We start from the raw sequence: 19458 nt of genomic DNA, 5'->3' as shown, positions 1-19458 counted from the left end.
CCTCAATGTGCAAGACATTTCAAGGTACCTGGTGACTGCTGTCCAAGTCTTTCTGTCATGTTGGTGGAACGACTTACCCCCTGGGGAAAAGATTAGAAAAAGCTGAAAGCTTAGTGAGAAAATAAAAAGGTCTTCTGCCTGTCTTCATTGTCCCTTTATTTATTGAACAACCGGGGACTGGGCTCCAGAACTGTATAAAGCACTGAGGTTATAGTGGTAAATAAGACTCACTTTTGAGACTTACTTGTTCTCCCATAAAGAAAAACTATCAGAACTTTAGAGACAGATGTTTATAAAATGACATTTATATCATATAAGGTGACAGTTGTTTCTCAGAAACTGTTAGGAGTTCTAACAGAGAAACAGAGGTAAATTCAAAATGTTTCTGATCAAGACCAGAGAGTTTCTGCTTTCTGCTTCCCAGGAAATTAAAAAGGTGTGCTTCTCCATTCTGACCTTCAGTTCTCTGTGGCATTTAGGCCAAGAATAGCTGCACTTGAACATCCTTGGGAGAGACCTAAGCAGACAGAGAAAAAATAAGGGAAGAGAGACAGGAACATAAAGGGAACAATGGGTGAGGGGACAACGGAGGGAAATACGAGAAGAGTGGCCAAGAATAAACCGTGTAAATTCTTGCCACAAAATCTGAACCTTCAATCTTTGATGTGGAGAGAATAAGACCATATTTTAAGATCAAAAAGTAAGGCCCAAAAGACAATAAAACCAAATCAAAACACCATAGTATTTCTAAATCCAATGTTTCCAGAAATTGTAAAATCGGAAGTGGAGAATGAACTTAGACTAGTGTGAAATTTTACTTCTTTCTAGAATGGCAGAGATGTGATGGAGCAGAGGGCCAGTAGCAGCACCATTTTCATTCACCTACAGATAACCTCCATCAGCATTTTGCAACATTGCCCACATCTCAACACACCTAAAGCCAAGTCCATCAGTCTCCCCCAAGGCTGGCTGCTGTGCCCTCACATCTGTGACAGCAGTGCTGACAGTCCGTGAAACAGCAGACGCAGGAGGGTCTCCTTGGACCACTCTCTATCTCTGCCCTTCCCTGCAACGTGGAAGTACTCTGGTTTCCCCCAAGATCTCTCACACCAGGCTCCTTGGTCACCCTTCCCCCTGGGTAACCCCCTCCCCCAGGTGCTTTTCTCCACAAGACAACTCTCCTAAATGAGATCTTTGTTTCCTACCCCTCAACTTTCTAACCACCGGATGTACATTACTTTAAGTATGTAGATTTCCAGGCCCTAGTCCTTCCTGAGCTACGTGGTGCCTACTGGATAAGGTCCAAGTTCCCCTCACAGTGTGTGTGTGTGTGTGCGTGCACACACGTGCTTAGTCACTCAGTTGTGGCTGACTTCTTTGCAACCTCATGGACTCTAGCCTGTCAGGGTCCTCTGTGCATGGGATTCTCCAAGCAAGCATACTGGAAAGTGAAAGTGAAAGCCGCTCAGTTGTGTCCGACTCTTTGTGACCCCATGGACTATACAATCCATGGAATTCTCCAGGCCAGAATACTGGAGTGGGTAGCCTTTCCCTTCTCCAGGGGATCTTGCCAACCCAGGGATCGAACCCAGGTCTCCTGCATGGCAGGCAGATTCTTTACCAGCTAAGCCATGAAGAACACTGGATTAGGTTGCTAATCCCTTCTCCAGGGGATCTTCCGGACCCAGGGATCGAACCCGGGTCTCCCGCATTACAGGAGGATTCTTTACCATCTGAGCCACCACCCCTTACCTCACTAACACTTAGATCTTCCACAGTCTGGCTCCAACATGAGCTTCTGGCCCTCATGGCAATGTTTTCTCACACGCTTACCTTTGCCGCCTGCTCCTGAAACCCCTCTTCCCTCTGCCCACTCCTCACACCCTCTGAAGCTCCTATTCTCTTCCTGTTTGATGCTCCATGGGGTTACTTCCTACCCTTCCCCTCTGCCTAGGAAATCCCATCCTTACAGTGTTTATAGTTACCCTCCTCCTGCGGTTTATGAACCTCAGCTCTAAGTCAACATCTGTCTGCATGCCTCAAAGGTGGCCCCAAATCAAATAGGCCTCAAACAGAATACACTCCCAATATGACCATCATATGACCAACCACTTATTTCCTGTGACGCTGTTTCAGTAATGCCACTTCCACCCACATATTTGTCATGTCAGAAACCTGGGACTTCCCCTGAACTCCTTCTTCGGTCTCATGCATTCATCCAGCCAATGACTTGGCCTTCGACTCTACCCCTGAGTCTCTCCCTCATCTATGTGCCCCTCCTGTCCTCTGCACCATCATATCTTGCCAAGGCCCTAGCAACAGTCTCTTATGCAGTCTGTCTTCCTGTCTCCTGTGTCCCTCTTCTCCAGTCCATCTGCCCCGCTGCAGTTTTTCATCCACACGAGTCACATCACTCCCCTTCCTGCTCATACACACTGTGATATATAGAACAGATAACCAACAAGGACCTACTGCATAGCACAGGAAACTCTGCTCAATATTCTGTAATAACCTACATGGAGAAAGAACTTGGAAAAATTTGCTGTACACCTGAAACTAACACAACATTGCTAATCAACTATACTCCAATATAAAATAAAACCTAAAAAAAAAAGATTTAGAGGCTTCCTACTGCCCCCAAGACACAACTTTAACTCCTCTCAATAAAAAAAGAAATAAATATTAAAAAAGAAAAAAATATATATGTGTACATATCCTAGAGAAGGAAATGGCAACACATTCCAGTATTTGTACCTGGAAAATTCCATGGACAGACTCCACTGGTGGCTGCAGTTCATAGGGCCACAAAGATTCAGATGTGACTGAGTGACTGAGCATGCACGCATAATATGTGTGTATATATCTATATATTTATATATAGATATTTACAAGTATAATATAAATATATCTGAATCACTTTGCTATATAACTGAAACTAACACAACCTTGCAAATCAACTGTATTTCAATAATTTTCAAAATTAAACTAAAATAAAACCTTACTTCCTTGATCTGGCCCCCTCTCACCTTGTTCTCTACCAAGCACCTCTCAGTTCATTCTGCTCCTCACACTTGACCTCAGAGCCCCCAGCAGGCTTTTCGTGCTGCCTTGGTCTAGTTAACAGCTGTCTATCCTTCAGGTCTCAGAAAGCACTCCCTCAGGAGGACCCTCCTTGACCCTGCATTAGGTAAGGTCAGGTCACACTGTGTCTCCTGTGGCCTCCCAAGCTGGCCCATCACAAACCTCCCCCTGCATCCTTGTGTTCGTGGCCTTTCTCTTCCCCCCTAGAATGGAAACTCTGTGCATGCAATGAGTGTCTAGGGCCTTGATCGTCTCCTCCCTGGAATGCTCTGTCACGGCCTGATCTACATCTGAATTCCTAAGAGCTGTTACCAAAGATCCCAGCCGGAGCCCCAGACAGGTCTCTAGTGGTGCATCTGTTGAATGAGAAGATAGCCCCAAGGGGGATGTATTGACTCTCCAGAGGTTTGAATGCGCCTGCTGGGAACTAGTTCATCCAAGGGAAAATGACACATTTAGCCACTTATAGAACCTCAGAGTCCAAGGGAAGAGTGTATTTTAGGATAAAATGATGGCTATCACCCGTATCAATTTATCTTGGAACCCACCTCCATATTTCCATACTGTATTCTAGGGAGAAATAGCATTACACTTTAAAATTATCATTTGAAATCCAATGTGGCACAAGCAAGCTGCACTTGTTTTCTTCTATTACAGTGTGACCCAACACACTAAGATTGTCCCTAGATTCATCCCTGGTCTCCAAACAGCACTGGTGGGACTTCCTTGGTGGTCCAGTGGTTAAGAGACTGCCTCCCAATGCAAGGGACTCAGGTTCAATCCCTGGTCAGGGAACTAAGATCCCACTTGCTGCAGAGCAACTCAGCTCATGTGCCACAACTGCTGAGCCTGAGTACTACAAAGAGAAGTCCCTGCAGCACAGCAAGAGAAGCCTCCACGCTGCAACAAAGACCCAACACGACCAAAAACAAACAAGCAAAAAACCCCCAAAGCAAAACAAAACAAAAAAAGGCAAACAGCAGTGGCACATCTGAAGCAGTGCCCTGCAGGAGGTAACAGAAGCAGCAACAGGGTACCAAGGGCTGGGCCGGGAGGAAGAGGATGAAAAGGACTCATTCAGGTGGCGGTGTCTGGCTGTGTGGCTTTACCCGGTAAGGGAAGCCACAGTACACTTGGTGGAAGATACAAGATAGAATCAGTCATATGTACTTAAGACTCAACCTCAAAGATGCTCAGAAACATGTGAGTCAGCCGGTAATTTAGCAGAGGTGGTATTCTGTATTAGCAGATGGGAGTGAAAACCCAAGGAAGACAAATGATCGCTGTGAACATGGCCCTTTTCATACCTGAACCCAATCTAGGGAATCTTCAGTCATGTCCAAACTGAGTGTGTGTGTCACTGGATTTTGTAGATATTATCTCAAACTCTTGGTTATTATTGTAACAGGTACAATCTATGTCTTGTGTCTCTAACTGCATTTGATAAGTGATGGAGATAAATCAGTCTTATAACTTGGCCTCTGTTCAGGGAGCTTTGGAGAATGCTATGAGCGTATGGTATTGCTTTGAGAATACAATACGGAGGGAGGCAGGACTCATATGTTTTTGCCCTTCTGAGGGTGTAAAACCTTGAAAATATACAGTCACGCCTTGGAGACACTGTAGGGTTCATTCCCAACCATGGTAATAAAGCAAATAGGGCAATAAAGCAAGTCACATGACTTTTTTGATTTCCCAGTTATTTTATGTAAAAGTTACATTTACCCTCTACAGAGTCTATTAAGTGTGCAATAGCATTATGTCTAAAACAACAAGGTCCACACCTTAAGGAAAAAATACTTTGTTGCTAAAAACACTAACCATCTTCTGAACAGCATCAGAGATCCCTGATCACAGGTCACTATAACAAGGAGAATAATAATGAACAAGTTTGGAATGGTGCAATAGTTACCAAACCACGAAGTGAACAACTGCTGCTGGGAAAATAGTGCTGACAGGCGTGCAGGACACAGAGCTGCCGCCAATCCTCAGTTTGCGAAAAACACAGCATCTGAGAAGCACAGTAAAGTGAACCCTGGTAAAATAAGGTATGTCTGTAAGTGAGCTTTCTGTCTTTTGAATACTTAGGGCCAGAACCCCACTTTTTGCATGATCTTGCTATGTTTTAAACATGGTCATTTCTCTCCATTATCTACTTGACTGTTTCCCATAGGCAATGAGAGGAGCAGGATGTGAAGAGCGAGCGTTGAAGGTGTATGTGGGCGAGTAATTATGATAAAATGTGCTCTCTAACTCCATTCTCATAACAGAAAGCAATTGCTTTAGGGTCACATGCTGCTGCTAAGTCGCTTCAGTCATGTCCGACTCTGTGCGACCCCAGAGACGACAGCCCACCAGGCTCCCCCGTCCCTGGGATTCTCCAGGCAAGAACACTGGAGTGGGTTGCCATTTCCTTCTCCAATGCATGAAAGTGAAAAGTGAAAGTGAAGTCGCTCAGCCGTGTCCGACTCTTAGCGACCCCATGGACTGCAGCCTACCAGGCTCCTCCATCCATGGGATTTTCCAGGCAAGAGTACTGGAGTGGGGTGTCATCGCCTTCTCCATAGGGTCACATATTAGGTTCATTTTCCTCATCTCTTCTCCATGCAACAGCACAAGTCATCAATAATAAACTATGATTGTTTCCTCCCAAAAGACAAGTTATATGAGATAAAGCACAAAAACAAGTCTCAGATGAGACTTTTTACATTAACGTGTTGTTCAAGATGGTTTCTGATTTCTGGTAATTATCCACTAATGACCAGCTCTGGTAGCCTGGGTTCCCCTGGAAAGGAAGGAATTCCTCAAACCTTTCAGCACCAGGACAGGTAAAATACAACATCTAACAATCCAGATAGTCAGTCAAGTGCCCCAAAAGTGCAATCTGATCATTTATTACCATACCTTCTATTGGCTATTACTCAGTATACTCCCTGAGTAAATCCTGCCCTAGAGGGAAAAAATTATACCTCTATGTATGCCTCTCCATACGTCTGTATACACATTAGTGATCTTTTCAAACAGGAGGCTCACATTGGCTCAAAGAACAGACGGCATTACATTTCATTTGCTCTTGTTCTGATCCTTTGATGTTTTCAGTGGTTTACCAGCGGGAAACCACTAGAGGGGACACATCCAGACAAGATTAGACAACATACAATTATCATCTTTAGTAGCCCCACTTGGAAAATTGACTGGTGTTCATGCAGAACAATAAAATCAAATTTGCTGGCACTTTAGTCCCAATTCATGGTTACAAAGAGCGGATCCGGTAGAGGGGATGTCACTGTGTACAGGGGGGAGACACCAGCAAGGAAAGGGCATCTGTAGCGATTGTAAACATATAGTTAAGTCACTGAGATCAGTCATTACAAACTGTCTGTTTCCCCTCTTCCCTGTAAAGAAATATCAGTGCTCTGGTTTCTTATTTGTTTTTTTGGAGATGAGAGAATCGCTCCTTAGCATTGTCACTGATCAAGTCAGTATGTGTTGAACTCTTGTTATACCTTGAGGACCTTCCTGGGGGGAGAGGTGCCATGCCACAGGTCCATTTCACAGGTGAAATTGGCTCGTATCTAGTTTGGGTCTGTAAAACCCCAAGAGGATAGGGCATATGACAAGGTCCCTTGAATAAATGTCTATTCACTCATTTTCCCCATTTATCCACCCACTCATCCATCCATCAAGCAGTCTTGGTGTGTTATTCTATGCCAAGCATGGTGCCAGGTACTATGGTTCCAAAGAGAAATTAGCTAGAGCTCAGTCACTAGTGGAAGAGAAAATAAGTATATTAGTATTTATTTTAAATAGGATACTTTCTGGAATTTGAATCTACTCCAGCAGTCAGGAAGAGACACATGTGAAAGTCAGCTCCCGAAAATACCAGATACTTAACCAGGTGGGGAAGAAGCCTGTTTTGGATTAAGATGCCTTTCCCAGTTCTTTTTAGCTGTCACTTTTCTCCAGTTTTCACTGATTCACCGCCTATTCACTCCTTAACTCTGATCAAGGCAATAGTTTCCTGTATTTTAACTTCACCACCAGCTTCCACTCAAGGTTATAATATATCAAGGTTATTCTTAAACCAAATCCAGGGAAATATTTTCCAGTTTTGAGATAATGTAAAAAGAAATCTTATACTCTTTAAGATGACATCTCCTGAACCTGAATTGACATTTACTACCTAAAGATTTTAAGTTGGTTTTCTATCTGAAATTGTTGTTTCACTAAGGTTATATATTTTTCTTTTCTTTTTTATCATTTCATCCATTTTTGCACTCTGGCTGGAAAGGAAGCAAGAAAAATCAAATTTAATTGACAGAGATGAGAAAATGTTTTTAGTCTTAATTCTCTGAGTCCTGTATAACCCCATCTATATGGCATGGCTATAATTTTCAACCCTCCTTAAATTTAAATACCATAAATCCATTCAGTGATTTCAATCTGAATGAGTACTTTTTTAAACAAACAAACAAAAATAAACCTAGAAACCTTAGCATAACCTCTTGTTCTTAAAATTTTCAGTCAGGGTTTCTACTAACAGAGTTATTGAACTTTATAGGGAAGCCCTATTTTAGTTTAAGAGAATCTATATTTTATTTCTACTGCTGTTTGCAGATTGTACTGTTTTGTATTTATAGAAATTTAACCTGCTTTTCCACGTTTGCTTGCTCCTTAGAAGGAAAGCTACGACAAACCTAGACGTGTTAAAAAGCAGAGACACCACTTTGCCAATAAGGGTCCATATAGTCAAAGCTATGGGTTTTCCCAGTAGTCATGTACAGACGTGAGAGTTGAACCATAAGGAAGCATGAGTGCCAAAGAACTGATGCTTTCAAATTGTGGCACTGGAGAAGACGATTGAGAGTCCCCTGGACTGCAAGGGGATCAAACCAGTCACCTCTAAAGAAAATCAGCCCTGAATATTCATTAGAGGGACTGATTCTGAAGCTGACTCTTTAATACTTTAGCCATCTGATGCAAAGAGCCAACTCACTGGAAAAGACCCTGATGCTAGGAAAGATCTCAGGCAAAAGGAGAAGGGGGCGGCAGAGGACGAGATGGTTAGATAGCATCACCAATTCAATGGATATGCTTTTGAGCAAATTCTGAGAGATAGTGGAGGACAGAGAAGCCTGGTGGGCTACATCCATAGGATCACAAAGAATTAGACACAACTTAGCAACTCAACAACAATAGCAACCTGATTTTCCACCATCCTTAAGAACATACAACTTGGATAACTAAGCTTTTTTGGTTCTTTCTAAAGGAAATAAGACCTAGGATATGATGTCTTTTTCTTTTTGTAGTTGCTCTTAGAGTTTATCCCATTATAAGTAGCAAAATAGATATGGCTCATTAAAAAGACAATAAAGCACATCAAAGAAAGAGACTGCAATCTGGCTTCCAGCTTAGGAATTGTTTGGACATCGTAGAGAATATGACAATATTTTTCATCTTTGTTGCAATCCAATGATTCATCTGTGACCATTTTCACTCCCACGATTATTGTTCTTCATGGCAGAGCTTCTATCATTCAAGTAAGACAGGTCCTACTACCCAAACATTGAAAACGGAGGCTCTCCTACCTGGAGTCTCCAATTTGCCTCCAAGGGAAAATAACAGCCACTGAGTCAACCTTGCCTATAACCACATTTGCAGGCAATGAAATTACTTCTCTCATTGAACTGGGAGCCAGGAGGTTTGAGCACTGAGCCAGGAGGCTGCCAACAATGCAGGGGGAATTAATAATCTCTAAGATTCCTCCTGGCTCTTACCTTGTAAGAGTCTATAAGGAAGGGATAGGATTTAAGCAATCCTTCCAGTTTAGCAGAAGCTACTCTGCTCTGAGTGGTTTCTGCTCAATTACAGAAGGGGAATATTCCTGATTCTTCAACATAATGCCACTTTCTAAATACAATTAGTTTGTGCTTCTGCATTTATTCTGCTAAAGCATATTGAAGGCAGGACATTTCTAAAAACCAAAGATTCAAAACAGTTGAGTTTGCCTTCTTGAGACTTTATTTTCTACAAATTAAAACAGTTGCAGATAGATTATGCAAACATTTTTATTTCATTTTAATGATTGGGTGGAGAGGAAGCTATTTCTGGGCAAAGGAGTCATAGATTACAGAATCTGAAAGTCTAAATGAAAACTACAAAGGTTTCCTGGTTGCTCCAGGAAACAATTTCAAGACTGACAAGAAACTTTATAGTCATTTTCTTTTTTGGCAATTTAAAATACTGTTTTTTCTTAATAAATTTTAATGTGGTATGTTTTCATTATTATTTTCATAAGTATTGATCTGTGTCAATCTGCTGCTGGCCTGTGCCTGCAAAAATCTTCTCTGTCAAAGTACTGGACTCAATACTTACAGTATCTCCTGGCCTAGTCTGTCACTAAGAAAGTAATTGTCACAGGGAAATTTCTCCTACAGTGACTCCTATTTTTTCCAGGGAGCAGGGTTGACTCTCACTCTTTCTTATTTTATTAGTTACCCACCTATCCCTAAAGGAAAGAGACTTTAGCTGCAAATCAGACTTGCTAAATGACAAATAAGAAGGTTTATCAATCTGCTTCTCTGAGCAAAAGCCTATAATTTTGGTTATCCAAAGAAAATGACTAAGTATATGAGTTTATCCCTTACAACAAAGGTTAATCCTATTGATTTTTATGTTGTGATGTGCTTCTTTTTAAGACCAACTCACATGAAAATAGACACTGAAAGCCGTGGTGAAAAGAGGAAAATGAAAAAAGACTGAAAGATTTTGGGAAGTGACAGTAAAACAATTATTCTAGGTTTTTTTCTTGATTAAAGTGCTGTTTTAATTGGATTAAATAGTTTCTTTAGGCCTTCAACAGTTTTGGTATCCAATGTATTTGAAGCAGTGGGGCAGACCCAGATTGGCAGATGAAAGCTTAAATAAATTTGGGTGCTCCCTTTAACAGAAAGATCATGAAATTATAAACAGGAAAGTAGGTATGAAAGAGTACCTAGTTTTTCTGCCACTACCTACCTGCTTTTGGTGCTGAACACCATGGGACTCAGTCCTACAGGGATACAAAGCCTAGCCCAGCCCCTTCAAGCCTCTGATTTTAATGGAAAGAGAAAAGGCCTCATGGATTGGCTTCCCTCGTAGTTCAGTGGTAAAGAATCCTCCTGCCAGTGGAGGAGACACGGGTTCAATCCTTGGTCCAGGAAGATCCCACATGCCATGGAGCAACTAAGCCCATGCACCACAGCTACTGAGCCCACATGGCCCCAAGCTCATGCTCTACAGCAAGAGAAGCCACTGCTGTGAAAAGCCTTCACACTGCAAGGAAGAGCAGCCTCCGCCCTCTACAACTGGAGAAAACCCTGCACAGCAACCAAGAGCCATCACAGCCCCAAAATAAATAAATGCATACATTAAAAAAAAAAAAAAAGTAGCCTCATGGATGCAAAAGGGAGGCATTTCTCCACACATGGGAGCTGTACCCTTTTTAGTCAGGATTCACCTAGAAAGACAAAGACTATCCAGGGTGGGACACTATACCGGAGATTCAGTTCAGTTCAGTTCAGTTGCTCAGTCGTGTCCGACTCTTTGCAACCCCATGAATCGCAGCACGCCAGGCCTCCCTGTCCATCACCAACTCCCGGAGTTCACTTAGACTCACGTCCATCGAGTCAGTGATGCCATCCAGCCATCTCATCCTCTGTCGTCCCCTTCTCCTCCTGCCCGCAATCCCTCCCAGCAGTGATCTGAAAACCTAAACAGAGCAGAGGGAGGCAGCATAGTAATTAACAAGAGCAGACACCACTTCTGTCCCCAGGGAAGGAGTGACAAGGGTTAAAGAATCCAGAGCCCAGGCCTTATCAAGTCTGCTAATAGCAAAGGAAGAAGCTGCTATTGGGAACTGGAGACACATGTATTAGTTACCTGTGGCTGCAAAACAAATCACCCCAAACTCACTGTGGCTTAAAAATCATGTGTTATCTCACAGTTTCCAAGGGTGAGGAATCCAGGCAGGGTCCTAGCAGAGTCTCCAGGCTGTGGCTCCATCAAGTCTGTTATCTAGGGATTGGCCAGGGCTGCCATCACCTGAATACCCAGTGTAAGCAATTGCTGGCAGGACACAGCTCCTCCCAGGCTGTTGCCAGTAGGTCTCTGTCTGCTTCTTGCCACACAGAGCAACTTACAACATGAGAGCAAACGGCGGTGAACAAGACAGAAATCAGTCTTTTTATCCTCACCTAGTCTTGGAAGTGACATCTTGTCATTCTTGCCGTGCTCTGCCCCTTAGAAATGTCCAGCTCACACTCAAGGATGAGGAATCATACAGGAGTGTGACTGCAAGGAGGGAGGGCTTCTTGGGAGGCCATAGCAGAAGCTGCCTATGGTGCAGGGAGGTACAGCCCCTGCTGATGACAGCAGAGAAAGCAGAGCAGGGGAAACCATCCTAGCTCATCCTTTCTCTCACCTTCTCATAGGCCTGCAACAGACAGGAGCGTCATGGAAATGCAGTTCTGAGTGCTACATACAGTGGAGCAGGGCAAGGGCAGGAATGGGTCTCAGAGCAGACTGGCTACTGGCTGGCATAGTATCCTTTCATATTTTCCGAGGTAATTGGACACATAGTTTATCTTTAAAAAAAAAGTTTGCATATTTATTTTTGGCTGCTCTGGGTCTTTATTGCTGTGCATGGGCTTTCTCTAGTTGCAGTGAGCATCAGCTAAAGTTACTCTCCATTGTGGTGCCCAGGCTTCTCACTATGCTGGCTTCTCCTGCTGCGGTGCACTGGCTCTAGAGTGCAGGCTCGGTAGTTCTGGTGCACAGGCTTAGCTGCCCTATGGTACGTAGGATCTTCCTGGACCAGGGATCGAACCCATGTCCCCTGCATTGGCAGGCGGATTCTTAACCACTGAACCATCAGGGAAGTCCCCAATCTATCCTAAAGAGGACTATTTAAGGATAAATGTGGGTCTTTATGAAACCAAAGGGTATTATTTTTCTCTTGTAAGGTGGCCCTATGCTGTAATACCTTTCTTCTGATCAAAGATCCCCCAACACCCACACATGCATATACACACAACCTTCAATTTTTTGCCCTCACAATAGATTATTCTTACACGTTTGGGAGCAGGCAAGACAAACCAAGCACCTATACAGCTGTACCTCAGCGAGGATGACTTTAACTAAATAACGATCCAGCTTTGACTCCCAAACTGCATTAGATCATCAAGACAAGTCTTAGGATATAGATACCTTTCACAGAAACAGGTAAATGGGTAAAGAAAATGTACACTCAGTTGCTCAGTCATGTTCAACTCTTTGTGAGACCCTATGGACTGTAGCCTATCAGGCTCCTCTGTCCATGGGATTCTCCAGGCAAGAACACTGGAGTAGGTTGCTATGCCCTCTTTCAAGGGATCTTTCTGACTCAGGGATTGAACCAGCATCTCCTGTGCTGGCAGGGGAACTCTTTACCCACTGAGCCATCTGGGAATCCCCAATATATGTACACACACACACACACACACACACACACATATAATGGAATACTGCTGCTGCTGCCAAGTCGCTTCAGTCGTGTCCGACTCTGTGCGACCCCATAGACGGCAGCCCACCAGGCTCCCCCGTCCCTGGGATTCTCCAGGCAAGAACACTGGAGTGGGTTGCCATTTCCTTCTCCGATGCATGGAATACTACCCAGCTACAAAAAAGAATGAACTTATGCCATTTGCAGCAACATGGATATACTTGGAGGGCATTATGCTGAGTGAAATAAGTCAGACAGAGAAAGAAAAATACTGTCTGATATCAGTTCACAGGTGGACCCTAAAAAATGCAACAAACTAGTGACTATAACAAAAAAGGGAGCACTCACAGATATAGATGACGAACCTGTGGTTACCGGTGGGGAGAAGAAAGGAGGGAGGGGATAAAAAGGGTAGGGGATTAAAAGATAAAAAATTATTAGTTATAAAATAAGCTACAAAGATATGTGCTTCCCTTGTGGCTCAGTGGTAAAGAATCCACCTGCCAGTGCAGGAGACACAGATTTGATCCCTGGGTCAGGAAGATCCCCAGAGAAGGAAATGTCAACCTACTCCAGTGTTCTTACCTGGAAAACCCCACAGACTTACTGTCCATGGGGTTGCAAAGAGTCAGACATGACTTAGCCACTAAATAACAAAGTAACAAGGATACACTGTATAAAACAAAGAATAAAACAATAACAATAAATGGAGTATTACCATAAAAATTGTGGATCACCATATTGTACACCTGTAACTTATATAATATTATACATCAAATATCAATTTGGTCCCTTAGTCGTGTCCATACATCAAGTATCAGTTCAGTCACTCAGTCTTGTCCGACTCTTTGCAACCCCATAGACTGCAGCATGCCAGACTTCCCTGTCCTTCAGCAACTCTCAGGTCTTGCTCAAACTCATGTCCATCAGGTCAGTGATGCCATCCAACCATCTTACCCTCTGTCATCGCCTTCTCCTTCCACCTTCAATCTTTCCCAGCATCAGGGTCTTTTCCAATGAGTTAGTTCTCAGCATCAGGTGGCCAAAGTATTGGAGTTTTAGCTTCAGCATCAGTCCTTCCAATGAATATTCAGAACTGATTTCCTTTAGGATGGACTGGTTGTATCTTCTTGCAGTCCAAGGGACTCTCAAGAGTCTTCTCCAACACCACAGTTCAAAAGCATCAATTTTTCAGCTCTTAGCTTTCTTTATAGTCCAACTCTCATATCCATACATGACTACTGGAAAAACCATAGCCTTCACTAGATGGACTTTTGTTGACAAAGTAATGTCTCTGCTTTTTAATATGCTGTCTAGGTTGGTCATAGCTTTTCTTCCAAGGAGCAAGCGTTTTTTAATTCCATGGCTGCAGTCACCATCAGCAGTGATTTTGGAGCCTCCCAAAGTAAAGTCTGACACTGTTTCCATTGTTTCCCTATCTATTTGCCATGAAGTAATGGGACCAGATGCCATAATCTTAGTTTTCTGAGTGTTGAATTTTAAGCCAACTTTTTCACTCTCCTCTTTCATTTTCATCAAGAGGCTCTTTAATTCTTCTTCACTTTCTGCCATAAGGGTGGTGTCATCTGCATATCTGAGGTTATTGATACTTCACCCAGCAATCTTGATTCCAGCTTGTGCTTTATCCAGTCCAGCACTTCTCATGATATACTCTGTATATAAGTTAAATAAGCAGGTGCCAATATACAGCTTTGATTACTCCTTTCCCAGTTTGGAATCAGTCTGTTGTTCCATGCCCAATTCTAACTGTTGCTTCCTGACCTGCAGACAGATTTCTCAGGAGGCAGGTCAGGTGGTCTGATATTCCCATCTCTTTCAGAATTTTCCACAGTTTGTTGTGATCCACACAGTCAAAGCCTTTGGCATAGTCAGTAAAGCAGAAATAGATGTTTTTCTGGAATTCTCTTGCTTTTTTGATGATCCAGCAGATGTTGGCAATTTGATCTCTGGTTCCTCTGCCTTTTCTAAACCCAGCTTGAACATCTGGAAGTTCATGGTTCATGCCTGGCTTGGAGAATTTTGAGCATTACTTTGCTAGCATATGAGATTAGTGCATTTTTTCAGTAGTTTGAACACTCTTTGGCATTGCCTTTATTTGGGATTGGAATGAAAACGGACATTTTCCAGTCTTGTGGCCACTGCTGAGTTTTCCAAATTTGCTGGCATATTGACTGCAGCATTTTCACAGCATCATCTTTCAGGATTTGGAATAGCTCAAATGGAATTCTATCACCTCCACTAGCTTAAATCATAGTGACGCTTCCTAAGGCCCACTTGACTTCACATTCCAGGATGTCTGGCTCTAGGTCAGTGATCACACCATCGTGATTATCTGGGTCATGAAGATCTTTTTTGTACAGTTCTTCTGTGTATTCTTGCTGCCTCTTCTTAATATCTTCTGCCTCTGTTAGGTCCCTACCATTTCTGTCGTTTATCGAGCCCATCTTTGCATGAAATGTTCCCTTGGTATCTCTAATTTTCTTGAAGAGATCTCTAGTCTTTCCCATTCTATTGTTTTCCTCTATTTCGTTGCAAAGAAGAGAAGCCAAAGGCAAAGTAGAAAAGGAAAGATATACATTATTTGTATGCAGAGTTCCAAAGAATAGCAAGGAGAGATAAGAAAGCCTTCCTCAGTAATCAATGCAAAGAAATACCTCAAAATACTGTCAATTTAAAAAATACCTCACTGATAAATTGGGAAGTCTGTGAAGCCATTGTGACTTCTTTTGCTCAAAAACTTTAGCAGGATTTTTGCAATAAATCAATACTCTGATATTTACTTATTCCTCTTTTCTATAATATAAATATTGTTGTTTAGTCACTAAGTCATATCCAATTCTTTGTGACCCTATAGATAAAGTCCACCAGGCTCCTCTGTCCATGGGATTTCCCAAGCAAGAACACTGGAGTGGGTTGCCAGTTCCTTCTCCAGGAGATCTTTTGATCCAGGGACTGAACCCATGTGTCCTGCTTGGCAGGCAGATTCTTTACCACTGAACCACCTGGGAAGCCCATAATATAAATGGCAAATTATTAATCTCTAGACTGCAACTAGGAAAGTAATAGTAAGCAATGACCATCTGATGTTCTAACCAAGGCCAGCAGCATTCTACCTCCAGTTTTCCCTCCATGTGAGCAAAGCAGTCCTTGCCTGTGTAAGCCAGTCAAGCCAGTGTTGCTGTCCTTCTAGCCAAGCCCATTGCTAACCGCATTTTAAGCAGGTTGCATTTTCCAAAGGCAGCTATAACAGAATCTTTCATTCATCATGCTCTAGGCACTTGTCGCGTCCCTATTAAGCCCTGTTCATGTCCACTCCCCTTGAACCTGGGCAAGTGTTTGTAACTGCCTCAACCAATAGAGTGTGGTGGAAGTGACACTATGTGACACCTAAGGCTAGATCATAAAAATGTTGCACATGTGCACCACGTTCTTTCTTTATGCTCACTCTTGGAATCCAGCCACCATGTTGTAAGGAAGCCCAGACAGCTGCAGAGAGGCCCACAGAGAAGGGAACAGGGGCCTCTGTTTCCAAACCCAAATTTTTCCCAGCCAACAGCCAAGACCAAGACCTAGAGCCAAGACCAACCAACAGCTACATGAGTGCACCATCTTAAAATGTATTCTCCAGTCTCCCGCTGAGCCTTTCTAGCTGACACCACTTGGAATGGAAACAAACCATCCACTCTGAGCCCTGTCCAAATTATAGATTTGTGAGCAATATAAATGGTGTTGTTGCTGCTTAAGCCTCTAGGCTTTGAGGTGGCTTGTTACGCAGCAATAGAAAACCTGAGCACAGCTTTTGGGGAATTCCCCCAAAGCTGAGGTAGAGTCCATCAATTAGCAATGGGCTTGGCTGGAAGGACAGCAGCCCTGACTTGACTGGCTTACACAGGCAAGGATTGCTTTGCTCACATGGAGGGAAAACTGGAGGTAGAATGCTGCTGGCCTTGGTTTGGAGGATCAGCTCCACCAGAGCCGTCACCTCTGGAATTCTCCTGCCCTTTCTCTCATGCTTGTTGCCTCGCTGTAACTGGTCCTGGCTCCAGGTGCCATGCCCATGTACAAGGCAGGATGAAACAGAAGGGAAAGAGGCCACGTTAGCCCATTTGCTGCTTTAACCTTCTCCTCCAGCTCTCTCTGCCTATGGATCTTTTTGTCCCCAATTTTGTTTGTTTATTTTTAAAACTTCTTATTGAAATGTAGTTGATTTACAATGTTGTATTTGTTTTGGGTGTACAGCAAAGTGATTCGGTTATACATAAACATATATTCTTTTTAATATTCTTTTCCCTTATAGGTTATTACAAGATATTGAGTTTAGGTCCCTGTGCTATACAGTAGGTCCTTGTTATTCTAATTTATATACAGTAGTATGTATATATTAATCCTGAGCTCTTAATTTACCCACCTCTCTCCTTGGTAACCATATCTTGTTTTCTATGCCTGTGAGCCTATTTCTGCTCAGAAATAAATGCATTTGTTTCATTTTGGTGCATCTCTAGTTGGAATAGAGGCAGAAATAACAAACTTCTGCCTTTGCACCCTGTAGAGTGCTAGTGAAAGTGTGAATCGCTCAGTTGTGACAGACTGTGCAACCCAAAGGACTGTAGCCCACCAGGCTCCTCTGTCCATGGGATTTTCCAGGCAAGAATACTGGAGTGGGTTGTCATTTCCTTCTCCAGGGACTCTTCCTAACCCAGAGATTGAACCTGGATCTCTTACTTTACAGGCAGAGTCTTTACCATCTGAGCCACCAGGGAAGCCCGGTACAGAGAAGGGGACAAAGGAGAGGGAATTGGGTTAATCTCTGGCACATGAAACAAAGTGTTTGGCCCAGGACTTTGCAAGAGGTCCCAGCATGAGATGAGGAGACCTCAGCTGAGCTGCAAGGAGGCTCCGAAAACAAAAGCCAAATTAAATGGGAAGCCAGACCAGTTTTATCACTCAAGGAAAAATACAATTTAGATTTTGTTGGTAAATATTTAATATTTTCAAAAATTGGTAAAACTCCATATCCATTTGAGCAATATCCATTTTCCTCCAATTTTTCAAATATATCTTTGCAAATCTTTCGCAAATTTCTCTCCACCGCCCAGCCTCTCCCTGAATTCTAATTCCCTATTTGTCAGAGTCTCAAGGTGGTTGGCCTCCCAACCACTTCCAAACCAATGCCTCTAACTGACATCAGTTCAGTTCACTTCAGTTCAGTCACTCAGCCGTGTCTGACTCTTTGTGACCCCATGAATCGCAGCACGCCAGGCCTCCCTATCCATCACCAACTCCAGGAGTTCACCCAAACTTATGTCCATTGAGTCGGTGATGCCATCCAACCCATCTCATCCTCTGTCGTCCCCTTCTCTTCTTGCCCCCAATCCCTTCCAGCATCAGGGTCTTTTCCAATGAGTCAACTCTTCACATGTGGTGGCCAAAGTATTGGAGTTTCAGCTTCAACATCAGTCCTTCCAACGAACACCCAGGACTGATCTCTTTTAGGATGGACTGGTTGGATCTTCTTGCAATCCAAGGGACTCTGAAGAGTCTTCTCCAACACCACAGTTCAAAAGTATCAGTTCTTTGGTGCTCAGCTTTTTCACCATCCAGCTCTCACATCCATACATGACCACTGGAAAAACCATAGCCTTGACTAGATGGACCTTTGTTGGCAAAGTAATGGCTCTGCTTTTGAATATGCTATCTAGGTTGGTCATAACTTTACTTCCAAGGAGTAAGCACCTTTTAATTTCATGGCTGCAATCACCATCTGCAGTGATTTTGGAGCCGAAAAAAATAAAGTCTGACACTGTTTCCACTGTTTCCCCATCTATTTGCCATGAAGTGATGGGACCAGATGCCATAATCTTCATTTTCTGAATGTTGAGCTTTAAGCCAACTTTTTCACTCTCCTCTTTCACTTTCATCAAGAGGCTTTTAAGTTCCTCTTCACTTTCTGCCTTAAAGGAGGTGTCATCTAACTGACATCACCACCCACTAAATCCCTCCTCATCTGTCTCCCCCATTAATGTGAAACTTTAGCCATCTTTAAGCCCTCTTACCCCTATTTTCCCTTTTTTATAACTTTATGAGAAATCTCTGCCTCTCTGTCTTCTCTGTCACCAACTTAGATTAGGTTCTACTAATTTTATCTAGAACTAGTGAAATAAACCCCTTGGCTTTTTCATCCCTGCTCTCTCTCCTTCTTCTAATTTATCCTATACTCATTTGGGATATTAGGAATGACTTTTATATGGTTTGATATAGTTTTGTAATTTCCTAGGAAGATAATGTGGGCTATATGAGTGGCTTCTCCAGCCACATCATCTGCCCTTTTGTAAGTAAACACATCATTTACTCATCAAGAGGTCTCAGGCCAGGTCTTAAGGGTGCAACAGTGGAGTTACCTTTCCTACCTCAAAAACGTGGATGCAGAGAGGCGAAGTAAATCTACTGCTGAAATGCCTCCCCAACTCAGGAATTCTATCCTAGCTAACACATACCGATAGCATGATCTTTCACGTGAGAAAGGGAATGCCTGACTTTTCTCTAAGTTATCTTCTCCCATATTAGTGGGGGAGTCTTATTCAGATGTATATTTATGGTTGAAGTGTCCAAAAATAACCCTTATGTCTACTTCAGTCTGGGAACCTGGTGAATCGTTTTTACCCCCTCTTCCCTCCATTTTTTCAACTTGAAAGACTTGAAGAAATTTACTTGATATACAACTTTCTCAGGTTAAGTTTGAGTCCAGCTCATCCTTGCCCCTTTTCTGCTCACAAATCTCCGGTGGCACGCCTTCTCCGGTCTCACCTTCTCCTCATCTCCACTCTCGTCTCTCTCCA

At 43.0% G+C, this 19458-nt stretch overlaps 1 pseudogene; it reads left to right on the top strand.

Moving 5' to 3' along the window:
• Positions 1–570: 570 nt before the first annotated feature.
• The window catches only part of LOC147343191 (protein TALPID3 pseudogene), a 45387-nt pseudogene continuing 26499 nt past the window's right edge, over positions 571–19458 (top strand).

This window comes from Bos grunniens, chromosome 28, assembly GCF_055505025.1.
Source record: "Bos grunniens cultivar Pamir isolate PY7600 chromosome 28, Bosgru_T2T1.0, whole genome shotgun sequence".
NCBI lineage: Eukaryota > Metazoa > Chordata > Mammalia > Artiodactyla > Bovidae > Bos > Bos grunniens.
Note: the sequence above shows the minus strand (reverse complement) of the source record. Positions and strands in the feature narration are given on the sequence as shown.